At 36.2% G+C, this 17106-nt stretch overlaps 1 non-coding gene and 1 pseudogene across 1 annotated transcript; both read right to left on the reverse strand.

The window, feature by feature from the left end:
• Positions 1–17106, reverse strand: part of LOC129526138 (POTE ankyrin domain family member B-like) — a 30938-nt pseudogene that overhangs the window by 6963 nt on the left and 6869 nt on the right.
• Positions 12834–12940, reverse strand: LOC115933402 (U6 spliceosomal RNA). The gene has a single exon (XR_004069254.2). It is a non-coding gene; the product is annotated as a U6 spliceosomal RNA (small nuclear RNA).

Genomic DNA, 17106 nt, shown 5'->3' on the forward strand with positions numbered 1-17106 from the left:
GCAAGGGAGATAATTAGGAGGAACTTTGACACGTACTCCGAGTGAAATGGAGATAATGAGAAGGGCTGGGGCAGAGGAATGACACAGTTTGACTTATGTTTTAAATACATCCACTGAGTTAAGAATTGATGAAAAGGGAAGTTTTTAAAAACCAGGACTATCAATTCCCAGTCTATGACACTCATCTAGACTGCAGATGAGGGTGGCTCAGATGTATGAGATATGACTGGCTTCTGGACATATTCTTCAGGTAGACCTGACAAGATTTACTGAGAGATTAGATGTGAGGTGTCAGAGAGAGAGAGAGAGATGAGTCAAGAATGACACCGAGATTTTTGGCAGAGCAACTGGAAGAGTTGCCCTTAACCAAAGTAGGAAAGACTATATGAGGTGTAGATTTCAGGAAGGACATCAGTAGCCCAATTTTGGATCTGACAAGTGTGTGATACCCAATAACTAACCAAAGAGAGATGTCAAGTAGGCAGGCTGATATAGAAATCTGGAATTAAGGAGAGAGATTTGAGCTGGAGACATACATTTGGAAATCACTAGCATATACACAGTAGAAAAAGTCATGAGGGGCCAGGTGCAGTGGCTCACACCTGTAATCCCAACACTTTGTGAGGCCAAGGCAGACAGATCACCTGAGGTCAGGAGTTTGAGACCAGGCTGGCCAACATGGGGAAACGCTGTGTCTACTAAAAATACAAAAATCAGCTGGGCATGGTGGCATGCACCTGTAATGCCAGCTACTCAGGAGGCTGAAGCAGGAGAATTGCTTGAACCCAGGAGGCAGAGGCTGTAGTGAACCGAGATCACACCACTGAACTCCAGCCTGGGTGACAGAGCGAAACTCTGTCTCCAAAAAAGAAAAAGAAAAAGTCACAAGAAAGAAGATTGAGGAGTGAGCCCTGGGAAACAACAATGTCCAAAAGGAGAAAGATGAGGAGGAGCAAGCAAAACAGAACATGATGAATGGACTAGAAAGGCAGGAGGAAAAGCCTGAGGCAGTGAGGTCCTGAAAGCCAAGTGAAGATGCCGTTAGGGACGAGATGCCCTCCATTGCCTCAAATATTGCTGACAGATTAAATAAAATGAGGTGGAAGAAAAGTGCCTAGATTTATCACAGAAAACAATTAGTGATAATCTTGAGGAAAAACGTTGGAGGACTGCTGAGATTGAAGACTTACTGGCATGAGATCAAGAGTGAAGGAAAAGAAAATTTGAGTTCATGAGTGTAGACAGTTCTTTTAAGGACATCATACTTAGGAGTCATGGCTGAGAATGTTGTAATTTTCTTCCACAGTCATGGAAAAGTAATAGACAAATAGTTTCAAATTTTACATAACAGGTGTAGTTTTCAAATTTTATATAACAATTACATATTTTAAAGCTTATAAAAATTATACACATTTGGCATTAAAAATGCCAGACCAAGGTGTTCAATTCTTAAAACTATAGAACTAAAAGTTGCCTTGACCATTTCTAGATTACAGAAGCTGATTATTATTTTGTTCATGCTTATACATAAAGACCAAGAAAAACTAAAAGCTTCAAGGAGAGTATTTCTTGCTTGATAAAAATCAGCCAATTCTAGAACAGTTGATACTCATCAAATATACAAAGTAATTGATCACCATAAAATACTGAATTCTATTAACAGGAATAAAGTGGCAGAAATGCAGAAAATAATCTTATTTTACAAATGAAATTTTAAAAATTGTATGACATCACTGTGGAAAAATATGGTGAGGTGAATACTGAAATATATCCTTTTCTCAAAGGAAAGATAATGTCACACATGCAGGGCACTTTTACAAATAAGTGTTACTGCATTAGCAGCACCTTCCTTTTAGCACACCGGTCAGCAAATTAGCACCTGTGGGCCAAATCCAGCCCACTGCCTGTTTTTGTAAGTAAAGAATCTTGGAACACAGCCATGCTTATTCACTTTACAGTCCCTAGAGTCAATTAGCTGGGTGTGATGTTGCACACTTGGGGTCCCAGCCAGTAGAAAGGCTGAGGTGGGAGGATTACTAGAGCCCAGAAAGTCAAGGCTGCAGTGAGCTGTGATCACACAATTGCACTCCAGCCTGGGCAACAGAGACCCTGTCTCAAAAAAAATAAATATATATAGTCCACAAAGCCTAAAATATTTACTAAATGGCTCTTTGCAGAAAAAGCTGGCCAGCTCCTGGTTTAGCAGATGAAAGATACTTTGATATATTTTAATAAAAGTTTTACCCAATATACTCAAATGTTTATATTAAATATATGTTTATATTAAATATAGATCCCCATGTACAATCCCTTGGCAATATTCAGATTGAAGGTCCAATATTTCGGCACTCAGGCACTGACAACAAAAATTTAATAACTAGCAATCTTGTTGCTAACAAGGTACAGTGTCAATGTAGCGTGTAGCTTCCATTTGCAACACAGCAGATATTACAAGAATTCTAACAAAATTATCTTAAGATGTGTTACCAAACTAAATGCTTTAAATACATTTTAATTGCAAAATAATCAGTATACTCTAGATCTAACCTCATTTGTAAAAAATGGTTGCATACTGTATTATTTTCTGGGTATGAAAATTGAGCTATTTCCTATTGGTAAGGATTTACTTTTGATAATGATAAATTCCTATTGATAAGGATCCATCTTTTTGATATAATAATGCTGTAAGAAATGTCCTTACACATAAGTATATATGTGACAAATCTATACAAATATCCTTAACATACCTATATATCCTTACTATCTTATATATATGTGTGTGTGAATATGCTACTAAATTAATGTTCAAAATGTATTTACCAACAGTGTATGAAATGTCTTTTTCAATGAGACCATTTCCTTTGCAGCAACACACATGGAGCTGGAGGCCATTATCCTAAGCAAACTAATGCAGGAACAGAAAATCAAATGCCACATATTCTTACTCATTACTGGGAACTAAACAATGAGAACTCATGGACACAAAGAGGAGAATAACAGACACCAGGGTCTACTTGAGGGTGGAGTGTGGCAGAAGGGAGACGACCAAAAAACTACCTCTCGAGTATTTTGCTTATTATGTGGCTGATGAAATAATCTTCCAAACCTCCATGATACAGTTTACCTATATAATAAACCTGCACATGAACTTCTGAAGCTAAAATAAAAGTTCATTAAAAAGAAAAGAAAAAATGCCTTTTCCCTCACATTTGCCAATGCTGGTTATTTTTCAAATAAATTAATGACTGCAAAAAATGGTAACTCATTGTTTACTGATTTTCATTTTTCTGATTAACAGGCAAGGCTGAATATTCTAGTAAAAGTATAAAATTTGTTCATGATGAATATTAGCCCAAATTAGGATTTGTTTGACAGCATATAGTTATCTCCTATTAAATGCCGTCATAGGCTTACCTGTGATACTCTTCATTTTCAGTGTCAGGAAATTGCTGATTTTCAGGTGTTCTGCTCTTCCTTTGTGGAATTAATCCATCATCACCATTGCCAGCACTGGCACCATTAGTCAGGTTTTCTGGTAATCCCACAGGATTACTTCCATGCTTCTTTATTTCTTCTTCAACCTTGAGTGGAAGTTTGATATTAAGGATGGTTATCACTTTATCGAATAAAAAGAACCTTTTTAATTGATTTTATCAATTGACTCAGTTTGCCATTATTTTAGTCATTAAAAATATCTCACACTTAAATTTGATCATATATACAGAACTATTACCGTATAATTTTAAGATGTAATTATCATGTCATTAGTATATCATTGAAATTTTTGTAAAGTTTGCTTGATTGCTGTTTGACTGAATAAAACAATTTTCCAAAATTAAAAAAGGGCCCTCCTTCATTTTGTGCTTTTATTCCCAAAAACTCTTCAGAATCTTATATATGAATTTACCCCATTTGACTCGTGGGAACACAAAAATAAAACGACATAGACACAAAATGTGTCTTCTGTCTTTACCACCTAGATTTTACATTAAACACTCAGATGTAGAGGATGATACACTGTGGGGCTTCAGGAATAGAAAGGAAGATGGCCCTTTTCTGCACTAAGATATTCTCCTCCCCCACTGCCTTTGATCGTTCTTTTTTCGTTTGGTTCCTGGATATCAAAAACATGATGGTGCTCACTGAAACATGAAAACCAAAGTTTGCCACAACACAAGGAGCAGAGTGAAACTGCTGAGGTGCAAGCGTGGAATTCCAGAAAATTAAATGCTCCCCAAATTTCACATTCAATAGCTATACAATTTTCCAGCTGGAAGTTACAAAGAATAAGTAATTATCTTCTTTAGCCACATTATCTAGTGATAATCAGACTAAAACCAAGAAAGATAAAATGATTGGTCCAAAGCTCCTAAGGTGGCATTACCTAGCATTTTATGGCACCACTCAGGATTGTTCCATAATGATGAAAGAATCTCTCTAGGGTTTGTATCTCTTGAAAACTCAAATGTACAGAATTCTTTCTGAGTTAAATATTAAATTTTTCACTGGTGATTTATGCTACTTACATGATAGGATCATGTATGCCTACACTTACTACACTTTGTTAAACAGCATAACATAAAAATCTAATTCAACAGAAACATTTGAACATAAAGGTATACCTCTTTATCACAGTCCTTATTTATTTCTGGTTCTTGAGACATTTTCTGCAGATGCAAAAATAGAAGGTTAATTTGCTTGTTGTATTTCCATGTATGTCTCCTCTTTTGGAATGCATGTTAAAATAATTTTATTCTTAAGTAATGAAGTATGGACATGAAAAATTAGAAAATAAAATAAAATTTAACTGTTAAAATAATTAAATAAATAAATAATTAAAATTAAGAATTAACTTTTTAATCTATGTTTAGCTACTGCCACATCATTGGCTTCTGAGTAACATGTGAAAAATAATTCACCTCAGACAAAGGGAGAATAAAAACATGAACCAGCAAACTTAACTTTGTTACCATTTGTTTGAACTAAACTTAATTTGTTATGTGTTAAATCTACCAAAAATGAATTAGCAGATGATTTGTAGTGTTCCAAAGGCTTCCTCACTTGAAAAGAGTGTATCTCATGAAACCCTAACTAGTGAGCCCCTATAGTGCACTGAAGTGCTTTTTTAAAAGATTCCTAATTGGATTGTAGGCATGCTTCAAACTTTTAGGAGCTGAAATCAACACCAAACAGAAAGAAATGCAAATTCTTAAATTTTAATTGAAATTATATGCTGTAATATGATAGTGTTATGTATCTAGATGATCTGCTTAATTCCAGTTCTAATATATTGTAAGGTGTACTAATTACAATGGATAAAATTTTTTAATAATCTGTACTGATTTTCTGCAACTAAAATAAGGTAGAAGGTTATTGTGTTTGTGCACTAACACCAAATGTCCCATTCTGCAAGATATGATTCTTGTAATAGGCAGTTGGGTTTCTTTTATGACCTGGTTCCCTCCCTGAACAGAAATGCTGAAGTCAGTGAGAGACCACAAGGCAGAATATGTCTTTAACCTTGGTATCAGTGACTGACAATATAAAACTGCAGATTTTCAATCACTGGCCGTGATTATTCTTTAACCATGAATCCAGCTCAGGGACCTTCAGTGTTACATTGTTCATAGTTCTATTGCTTAATAATATAATCGAATAATTGATGTTACTTTATCATGTTAGGGTGTTGTAAAAATAAAAGAACAAACAAAGGTCTGGAATATGTTTTTGCCTCTATTCCAAAAGGAAAGATTAGCTATAAGCTAATCAAAAAGGCAGATAAGAATATTTTAAATAAGAATACTGTAAAATAAGAGTATTTTAAATTTTATAGTGGTTATGTTTTTAAGCTAAATATCAAATGTTAAATTAGAATTTATTGATTCTTCTGTTAATGAGATTGCTGAATTTATTAAAATAAATTTTAAGAATCTTATTAAAAAATTCTTTAAAAAAGAATCTATTGATTCTTAAAACCTAGTCTGAAAGGTAATTTCATTTGGACTATCTAATATTGTTAAAGCAAAGAAAACAACATTAAATCAAAAATTTAAATTTAAAATTTTCCATGCCTCTGGCTGGCTATTTTCACTGACTTTAAGCCTTTGTGACTCTTCCTCTGATGTCAGCTTTAAGTCTTGTTCTGTTGAGAAATCCATATATTCAGTTAAGATGAACCACTTAGAACAGTTAAAAACTATTGCCTTTATAAAAATAGATTGAAGACAACATTTTATTTTATTTCATAAATTGAGTGTTTAGTCTTTCATGAAATAGTTACTTAGGAAATAATTCTCCAAAACTTCAACAAACCACTTGTGGAGACACCTGATGTGATTCACTCACAAATTCATCCACCCCACATAAATGAACAAAACCACCAGAAACACAACTTTAAAATACAGTAGAAACATATAAGGTAACTCAGTATGTTGTTCACTTCCTAATAGTGAAGCAGTAAATGTAAAGAAAAGAAAATTTAGTTTTAAAGAGAAACAAGTTTTCCTGCACTTAGCTACTCTGACTGTAAGGACAGTATCAGGCAGGGCCCAGGAAAGGTTGTGGTGACCCTGTCTGAGAAGCCAGAGCCCACAGGTATGGGCTCCAGACATCCCAGAGAAAAGTTAAGAAAACAAATTCCTTTACCATCTCCCCCCTCCCCCTCAGCATTTATTCATAGCTATTTTTACAAATGCATATATTTTGCAAATTCTTGTTTTCCTTCAATGCAGCTGCAAGGTCACAAGCTATGCAGTGGTTGCAAAACTGTCACTATATGATTAACTGCCTTTGTTCTGCTTCTGTAAGTTTGCCTATATAAGCCAAGCCCTGTCTTTGTTCAGGGCTCAGGTTTTTGATGCAAATCCTCTGAGCTGGTGTGCACCTAAATAAAATCCTCTTGTTTGACCCACTGGGTCTCTCCTGCCTCCTGTTTTCTGCAAAAATAGTACCTTACAAATGATTTACAAAATTACTACTGACACCTTTGTTAGTGTACAATGTCTTCTTAACATCTAAAATGTTTCCATCCACTATTATGACAAATTTATATTCATTTTTCTTTTTTTTTTTGTTTTTTTGTTTGAGCCAGAGTCTTGCTCTGTCACCAGGCTGGAGTGCGGTGGCACAATCTCACCTCACTGCAACCTCTGACTCCCTGGTTCAAATGATTCTCCTGTCTCATTCTCCTGAGAAGCTGGGATTACAGGCACACACCATCATGCCCAGCTAATTTTTGTATTTTTAGTAGAGATGGGGTTTCACCATTGGCCAGGATGGTCCTGATCTTTTGACCTTGTGATCCACCTGCTCCAGCCTCCCAAAATGCTGCAATTACAGGTGTGAGCCACCACACCCAGCCTTATTTTCATCTTTTAAAACAATGCTATGGGAAGTCTTCCTTGATTCTGCAGATCTTTCCCCAGATAAACAGGTAACTCCTTCCTTGAGGTAGCCTTAGGACCTCACTGATTTTTCTACTGCATCTTTACCACCTGAACTGTACATTATTCCTCCACAGGTCTGTCCCCTCTACTCCAAGACTGCAGAGGACAGTCTTGCACATCATCTTTGTAAAAACAGTCTTTATTTTACTCAGAAATTTCTTATTGAGTCCTGCTACATACATGCTAGGTGTTAGGGTTTAAAAAGAATGAAAATAAAGCCTGTCAGGGATGGCTTTTCTAGAACACCTGCCCAAGCAGAGACTTAAATATTGAGGCTAGCTAGATTAAAAGTGGTAGAGGGCAAGAAAGGGTGACAGCATGCCACACAGCAGCAAGAGCAGGAGCGAGGCCTGAAAGAGTGAAACTATTTGCCTGCAATAGAAGGAGGAGTGAGTAGGGCATGAAGAGCCACTCAGTAATGCCAGAGAAAGGGCACACAGGGAAAAGGGCTAAAGATGTAGAGTAGGGCAGAAGTCAGATTATGAAAGCCTTATGTGTACTTTTAAGATGCTTAGACATTAACGTTCAAGAGTGGTCCTGGTCCTATCTGTATTTAGATGTAGATCATTTTAATGCCAAAACCAATATTCCTAGTGAGTCATTATTCATTAAGACAAGGTGACAGCTAGCTCATGTGGACACAGCTGAGATGATACTATGTAGCAAATTCTCAATAATTCTAATGAATGCTTGGAAAGTCAATTCTATAATAAGTCATAGAAATTATAATAAATCACTTAATATTTGGGAAGGTGCTTTATAAAGTTATAGTGTATATGAATATAACTAATAGTTGTGAATTCAGAGCTGTGACAATAAAGCAAAAAAAATCACACTGTGTTTGAGTCAGCAATCTTTAGATTTCTATCTAGTCTTCCTACCCAGTCCATAAATTCTAAGTATAATCCTAGTACTCGCTCTCAAGTTTAAGTTAAATGCTAGCCTATACAAAAAACACTCTTTCTCTTACTTCTTTTTTGTTAGTTATATGTTGCTTTGTTTAAAGGAAAAACACAAAAATGCCCTGCTAAAGGGATTCTGTTTGGCTGCAGGCTGCAAGAGGGGAAAAACACAAAGCACATTTTGCAGAAAATGATTTTTTAGAAGTCAGAACTATGACATGAAGTCAAGCAGGGCACTCTAGGACTGACTTTGCTGTGCTTCCTTAATATGCTCCTTGCTCTCTTTCTTTTCTGGAAGCTGTGACTCACACAGGTCACGGAGAAAATTTCCTACTCCTTCCTCATGTCCAGGTTAAATACTAGTGTACAACGTGGAAACCTGTAAATTATCTGACATTTCTCTCTGTCCCCCAAACCTTTCTCATTCAATTATCACTAAATCATATTGACTATACCTCTCTTCTTCCTCTGCTTTATATTACCACTGCCACTGAGAACATAAACATTTACAAAATGGCTTTTATTACAAACAACCCTTCCAACTACTAATGTTATTTCTTACATGAAAAAAATTAAGCAAAACAAATGAAAAAAGCATAACACCAAAAAAAGGCCAACACATTAAAATGAGTAACTGAGATTCCAAACTTTATTTTGCCACGGGCAGGTGAAAACCTTAGAATACATTGATACTAGTCCAAGGATGTGTGACATGGAAACTATAGCTGACTACTGCAAAAGCTTCCTTTGTCTCCTGGTTTCTTTACATGGTTATCTTCCATCAATCCCAGCAAACTATAGGCCACAGGCCAAATCCAATCTGCCTTTTGGCTTTGTAAATAAAGTTTTATAGGAGCTCAGTCATGCCTGTTTGCTTACATATAATCATGGTGGCTTTCACACTACAACAACAGACAACAGCCTGGTTAAGTAGATATGACAGAGACCACATAGTCTAAAATATTTCCCACCTGGTCCTTTACAGAAAAAGCTTGCTAACCCATTTTACACCATAAGCAGAATATGCCTTAATATTCAAATTTAATCTTGTAACTCCCCTGCTCAAATTTCTCCAATGAGCCCCTGCAGCACACATTGTTGGCTCCTATCAATAGCCATTCCTTATTCTTTCTTGCAGAAGAAACACAAGTCTATTGGGATATTTATTATCCCAATCCCCCTCCTCAGCCTCAGAAAGAGAAATGTTTATTCTAAGCTAATCACGTATTTGCCATCCCATTGCCTGGTTTGGGAATGAGCATGTGGTGTGACCCAGCCAATGAAATGTTACAGGAAGCCCCTTGCATGCTTCTAAGTTTTCTCCCTGTTTAAAAGACACATGTGAAGAAAAGCAGCCCTTGAAATGTTGTGTTGTGAGAACAAGATGTTTGGAGCTGCTGCGGATTAGCCAACCATGAAAGGAGACATGAAGAAAACACTGCCAACAGCACAGCTGAAAGAGGGACAAGTGGGATCCTAGGATATCACTGAACAACCAAAACAACTCTGGTTCCTACTGTTTTAGCCACTGCTCATCTAGTATTTACAGTCCAAAGCATTCTACCTGGTAAATTTCCCATGGCCCACAGGGTAAGACCTACTCATTTCTATAGTATTAAAAAAGTCTATCATAAACTTGCCTTAGCTAAGTATTCACCTCATTCCCAACCTCTGGTGTCTCTCACTTTTGGTACTAGCAAAAGTGAACTGCTCAGAAACCCTGCAAAGTTCACTCGGCATCTTGTCTTTTGCACTTGTTGCTCTTCCTGCCAAACAGGCAATCTCATTAGATGTTCTTCTGGCAAACACACAAACTTGTTGCATGTTCCTTCTGCCAAAAATTATTCTTCTGCTTCTTTACCTAGAAAAATTCTTCTCACTCTGCATGCTTACTTTGAATCATACCTACTTTTTTTCAAAACTTTCATTCCTCATCACGTATGTCTGGCACATAATACATAATAAATCATAATTATAAGCTTCCAGTTGGCATCTAGCACACAGTAAGCACTGAATAAAGTAGTAAAATAATAAAAATGACAATGATAATAACAAGCTCCTGTCTGTATTTTTAATTGTGTGTGTTCTGTAGCATTAGAAAAATGATTAGTATCTGAAAGACATTTGATAGTTATTTGTTAAGTGGACAAGTGAAAACATAGAAATGTTTTCTTTGTAAATTCTGTTGAAAAAGCACAGAAATGAAATAGAGACACCTCTATTATGAGCACCTTAAAGATCAAAACTACATCTATTCCATTTTTGTCTTCTGCAACTTATAAAACCTAACTTACAGAAGCTTTTTGATAAATAGATGGCTAAATTAAAGGTGTCCTCATCCAGTTTGGATTATACAATGTATTAGGTGTCCACAACCAGGTGGCATACTAGTATTTTTGGTAATGTGAAACATTTTTCTACTTTTATTATAATCTGCTGAGCCTAGAGTTGGGCAATTTGTGTATTTATTATGACAATCTTTTGGTAAATGGTAGCAGAGAATCTTGTTCTAACAAAATTACTGTTATCAAGACAATTGACCATCAGGTAGAGAACACATCTTGTTCCAACAAAGTAAATGTATCTCCTTCCAACTTCAAATGAGGAGGAATGAAGTCAGTAAGAGTGAGACCTTGTTGGGACAAGGATATGTAACATGACTTGTGCTTTGGCGTTCTTTTGTGATCAAAAATTCCTTACTTTTATTTTTTTATCTACGGTAGGACCACCCAGAGCAGGGGTCCACAACTCCCAGGTCACAGACTGGTACCAGTCCATGGACTATTATGAACCACACCACACAGGAGGAGGTGAGCAGCAGGCAAACCAGGGAAGCTTCACCTGTACTTACAGCCACACCCCATGGCTCATATTACTGCCTGAACTCTGCCTCCAGTCAGATCAGTGATAGCACTAGATACTCATTGGAGCATGAACCCTATTGTGAACTGCTCATCTGAGGGATCTAGGTTGTGTGCTTCATATGAGAATCTAATGCCTGATGATCTGTCACTGTCTCACTTTGACCCCAGATGAGACCATCTAGTTGCAGAAAAATAAGCTCAGAGTTTCCACGGATTCTACATTATGGTAAGTTGTATAATTATTTCATTATATATTACAATGTAATAATAATATAAAGTAGCACAATAAATGAAACATGGCTGAATAATCCTGAAACCATCCCCACCTTCCCCCAGCCCATGGAAAGACTGTCTTCCACAAAACCAGTCCCTGCTGCCAAAAACATTGTGGACAACTGACCTAAAGTAATTCATTATCACAAGTCTTACCTGGATTGCTGTTTTCAGAAGAGATTTTTAGCATCTGTTTTTCTTCATAGTCAGAAAGTAATTCACAAATTCTATGTATAAAAATGTAAGAAACCAAATTACTATTTTAATACTGATATAAAAATACTTACCAAATGTAAAATTCTTAGAGTATTTCAAACAATATCATAATATCAGAATTTAACAGTATTATCCCATACACTTATGAGTACATTCTACAAACTTTTCTTTAAGCTTCTAATTAAAGAAGAAAAAAGATTAGGTGAAATGCTCATAAATCAAGGGCACTGTGACCCAGTAAATCAGCATGCATTAGCATGACATAATAGAAAGTGTCCCAACTCTGCATAAGTCCTAGCTCCATAATGAACAGCTATTTGTTCTTGGACAACTTTCTTCTCTTAGGCTCAATGTCTTCTTCTACAAAGTGAGGACTTTGCTGCCTTATTTCACTAGGTTGTTATAAAGATTTAACAAGGTAACATTTTTTAAATGCTCAGAGAAATAGTAAAGCAATGGAATAATCTGTTCCTAAACTTTATGACTAAAATTATCTTGGAATCCCAGATAAAACCCCATGTGTATTTTGTTCATAGGTTCTAATATGCAAATGCTGTAGTTTTCAGAAAATGTTATTAAGTCCTAATTTTGCTTCTTAGTTGTCCTACTCCTTATGGCTTATAATTCAGGGCATCTCAACTGTGTCATAGTTTGTAACTAAATTTTTTCATAAATCTCTCATTAAAGTAGATAATGTGATTGTCCACTATTACGGAGTTGACCAATTTGTTGTGCTAAGGGCAGAAAAACTAATGGATGTTAAGACCTGGCTTGGAGCAATGATCCTTCTCTACAGACTCAAACTCTGAGCCAGCAGATGTTTGTTAGGATAATGCTTTATATTGATGTTCAATTCCAGCTGACATGGGAGACCAAAACTCTACTTTTATTTTTTTTCAGTTTTCATGAAGAAGCTGCAAATTGACATTCTCTAATTTTTGACGTACATACTTATAATATATTTTGCACTGAACACATTATTCAGCTCTAAATCATCTCACAGACCATCTTCCATGACTATTTTTGCAGCACAAATCACATTTCGATATTTTGGTGGCACCCATTTTGCTTTGATTTACACTGTTTCCTTAGAGCTAGTCAGCAAATAGTGAAATGATCTTCCAGTGACTGCACAAAATATGGAATGCTTCAAAGAGTTGTGCTGTCTCCTTATGCAGAAGCCATGCTAACTTTCTCTGTATTGTTCCAATTTTAGGATATGTGCCGCCAAAGCCGGCACAAAGCCCTACTTTTACACATGATTTGTGATGAGTCATGGACAAGGCTTGGCTCTTGTCCATGACTCATCACTACTTACTTAACCTACTTGAGATTCTGAGAATTATCTTCAATGGCTTCCTGTGAGGTACAATTTGAAAATATTTTAAAATCTTGAGCTAGAGATGGAAGTAGCTTGAACGATTTTCATTATCATGTAAATCAGATCACTCAAGGGGCCAACCACAGCTGGGAGCCACTGCTTGCGGAAGGCTCATATGGGACTTTCTACTGCCTAAGATTCTACACAGGATATAAAAGTGCCTCACAGTGTAGATCTGGTAGCAAAGAAGAAGAAACAAACACTGATCTCTTTCTGCCACATTATTTGAACCCCTCTGACCCTTTATAACAAGCCCACCTAATATCTGCTAGAGAAAAGACCAACAACGGCCTGAAAGGATCTCTTACCATGAAGGTCTCAGCTAATTCTTGGCTAAGATGTGGGTTCCACATTAGGTTCTGAATACAGCAGGAAGGGTCAATTTGCTCCCTTTGTGTGCGGATAAAGTCAGGATGCCCAGCGGCCAGAGCAGGGTGCTGGTGCTTTGGGAACAATGGCTGAGCATATAAGCATAGGTAAGGGAACTAAAAAATGTTGTAACTTCAAAGTCACTGTATGAATCCCCATGAAGACTTGAGGGATCTGAATCAGTAAGGGCATCTTGGTGTCAAAGGTCAACAATTACCAGGCAGCAGAACCAGTTTGAGTGGCAACAATGCAGCAACAGAAACAATGGAAACAACAGAATGATTGGAATGCCCTTTTTTTTCTCCTCCTTCTGACTTGATAAAAGGGACTGTCTTCCTTTGATTTAGTGAACCCCTTTGGTTCTTGAAAAATTCAAGGAGTATGTAGGAGATAGTCCCCAGGAGACAGTACAAGACTTTCTGCTAAACTGGACATTTCAAGACCCAAATAACTAATCAGAAAAATCAAAGATGTGATACTCTTTTTTATCCCATGCATAGGTGTTATACTTGGATGAAATGAAAAATATTGGGGTCTCTAAGGATAAAGGTCTTAAAAGTCCTGAGGTAAAGAATCCTGCACCCATTGGTACTTCTAACTTGTCTTGCTTTTTGTCTGATTTCTGGCTGATGCAGGGGACTAACTCACTGCCACTCTAAAACTACCTGAACCAAACTATGACATATCACCTGATATGTAAGATGCAATTGTTATAATTATTTTAAACCTCAATTTAGCATTAACTAGCCTTTTCATGTAAACACTTACACATGATGATGACTAGAAACAGCATACTCTCTGGCCGTCTGTCCAGATAGATCTTGAGAAGATACATCAACATTTTGCTCAAGTAGAAGATTGACTATACTTGCTGATCCACAACACACAGCAAGTATGAGGGCAGTTCTAAAATTACAGAGATAATTTCTCCTTTAGGAACTGTAATAAAGTTATTTTAAAAGCTAATTTGATATACTTTACCAATTTAACATCTTGCCTGTCCATGCAGAATCAAACATTTACATGCGCTAAAAGACATAAGCATCTTGGGTGCTCAAGAGTTCATCTTTGTAAAATACCACCAAGGTTAAAAGGAAGGGACAAAAAGGAAACCTCTTATCTCAGTGGGGTATTGCATAGCAGAAGCTACTAATTTAAAGTCCTTCGATGGGCAAGAAACAATGCTAGGGCCACTTATCTGAAGTGGACAAAGATTTAAGTGAAGATTTTGTCACAGCTTCCCTAGACTGATATGCTGTAATAGAAAATTAGCTAGGGGCTAAGATAAATAAGAGCTCTCTGCATGCTGAAAGCAGTAATATTAATAATAATGGTAAGAATAGTAGTCACAGGAGTTTCAGTTAATGATGCCAATAAGCATGTGCTACGCACTGAATTAAATGCCACATATATCTTTCTTGCTTATGCACAGCCAACTTTGAAGGATATATTCTCCTACTTTTCACATATGACAACATATTGGGTGGTAAATAACGTTCCCAATGTCACACATGTAGCAAGTAAGAAAGTTAGGAATTAAACCCAGTCTTGTGTGAATCCAAAGCCTAGCTCTTTTCTCTTTATCACCCACCTACAGCTTGCCTTCATTAAAGGAAAAGTGTATCCACTTAAAACTATCTTCACTCCCTCTCTCCATACCAACTAAAAATAAAAACATCAAAATACACTGGAAATAAAAAAGGAAAAAAGCTGTTGAACCCACAGTATGTGGGAATAGCAATTAATTGTCATGTAGGGATAAGCTAACATTAATATTCTTCAAAGAAAGCAACTTAAAGCAGAGTCATTGAAAAGATAAAAGGATTTTCAACTCCTATTTATGTTTAATACAGCATATTTAGTGGAAAAGCATATAAGATACAGAGGTTAAAACCTACTAGAAAGGGTTAAGAAGTTCAATACTGAGTCATAAAGTAAACTGAAAGTTAAAGTTCAAACTTCATAAAATATGAAATCCCTTTAGCTAACATAAGATCATGTAACCAAAAACATCATACAACAAATAACATCAGTCAATATAATAAGAGAAGATGAATCCTACTAAAACAGTTCTTTATGTTGCCCAGTCCAAATAACTGCTTTTCTACCTAACTGATTTGTGTTGAGACTGATCACTATGTCCCAATAAGTATAATTTAATCTTATTAATTCATTATTTATGACTTGAGTGACTGCTATCAATCTAGAACAACACACAGATTAAAAGAAATAACCATACCTTCCATATCTATCACGTGCATTTAAATTAGCTTTTTTCTTGATTAAAAATTTCACCACTTGCTGTTTTTGTTCATGTACGCCAAGCAAAAGTGGTGTGAGGCCACACTGTAAAACAATATAAAACAAAAACAATATGTAATTCAAAAAATTATGTATCTCTCAACTGAACTGGAAGCTTATGGACTTACACTCACAGAAAGTAAATAAAATTTGGTCGCTTCCTTCTCACTCTTCTGTACTTTCCCACATGCCACTCCTTCCCTTGGAAACATCCCTTCTCTGCCTCACCACATTAAATCTGATCATCTCAAAAACTCACTTTAAACATTTACTGTTTCCAAGACTCTTTGTTTCTAAATGAGCATTTGGCATGGCACTTTTGGATGATTTTTTTTTTCATTTAAACAAAAAGCTTCTTGAGGGCAGGGGCTGTATCTTTTATCTCTATATTATCCAACCCTAAGACAAAATTGTTGTGTATAAAGCAAGAATTTGAATGTAAAATATCTTTAGTTTCACATGTTTTACCAAAGTTCAAGCTCCAACGTGCAATAAATATTGCTATTAATACTCACACTACCCATTTCAAGAATTTTTCCAACATTTATTCATTTAAAATCTATTTGTATTTAATTTTTCCAGATTGTTAACTAGATAGATAATCAGTTCATAGGAGTACTGAAACTAAGAGATTTCCTATCTGTATTCTTAATAACTCCATGGTTTTTAGTGTTTAAACCTGCCATCCTGATTAAGCCAAAACTCTACAAACTTAAGAGACATACTGGATAGCCCATAGTACAGCTTCAATTGACAAAAAAGGTTTAGAATTTGCTACAACTCTGAGAAAACTCTGCTCTTAAAAACGACTTACTGACCTAAGCACTTGAATGATTGAACAAAGGGACACAAAATCCTGAGAGAGCCATCCTCTACTTATTGGAAGACTACTCACTGCAAATTTCTAAAGACCTTCTGAATGGCAGTGAATAACTGATGGTAGAAAGGAAAAGGTATTATTCTGTAAGCTGATAGATAGTGCCAATAATATTCATTTTAATGTCCCAATGACAGAGATAAGTCAGACTAGGCCAGGAATGGTGGCTCACACCTGTAATCTTAGCATTTTGGGAGCCTGAGGTGGGTGATTCACTTGAGCCCAGCAGTTCAAGATCAGCCTGAGAAACATGGCAAAAACCTCATCTCTACTAAAAAAAAAAAAAAAAAATACAAAAACAGATTGGAGGACCACCAGAGCTTAGGGACGTCAAGGCTGTGGTGATCTGTGACCGCACCACTGCACTCCAGCCTGGAGAACAGAGTGAGACCCCATCTCAAAAACAAACAAACAAAAATTTAGATTAATGTCATTGGAAAGGAAAGATTTAAAGGAATTAGCACATATCCAACTCCAA

Source organism: Gorilla gorilla, chromosome 14, assembly GCF_029281585.2.
Source record: "Gorilla gorilla gorilla isolate KB3781 chromosome 14, NHGRI_mGorGor1-v2.1_pri, whole genome shotgun sequence".
NCBI classification, from domain to species: domain Eukaryota; kingdom Metazoa; phylum Chordata; class Mammalia; order Primates; family Hominidae; genus Gorilla; species Gorilla gorilla.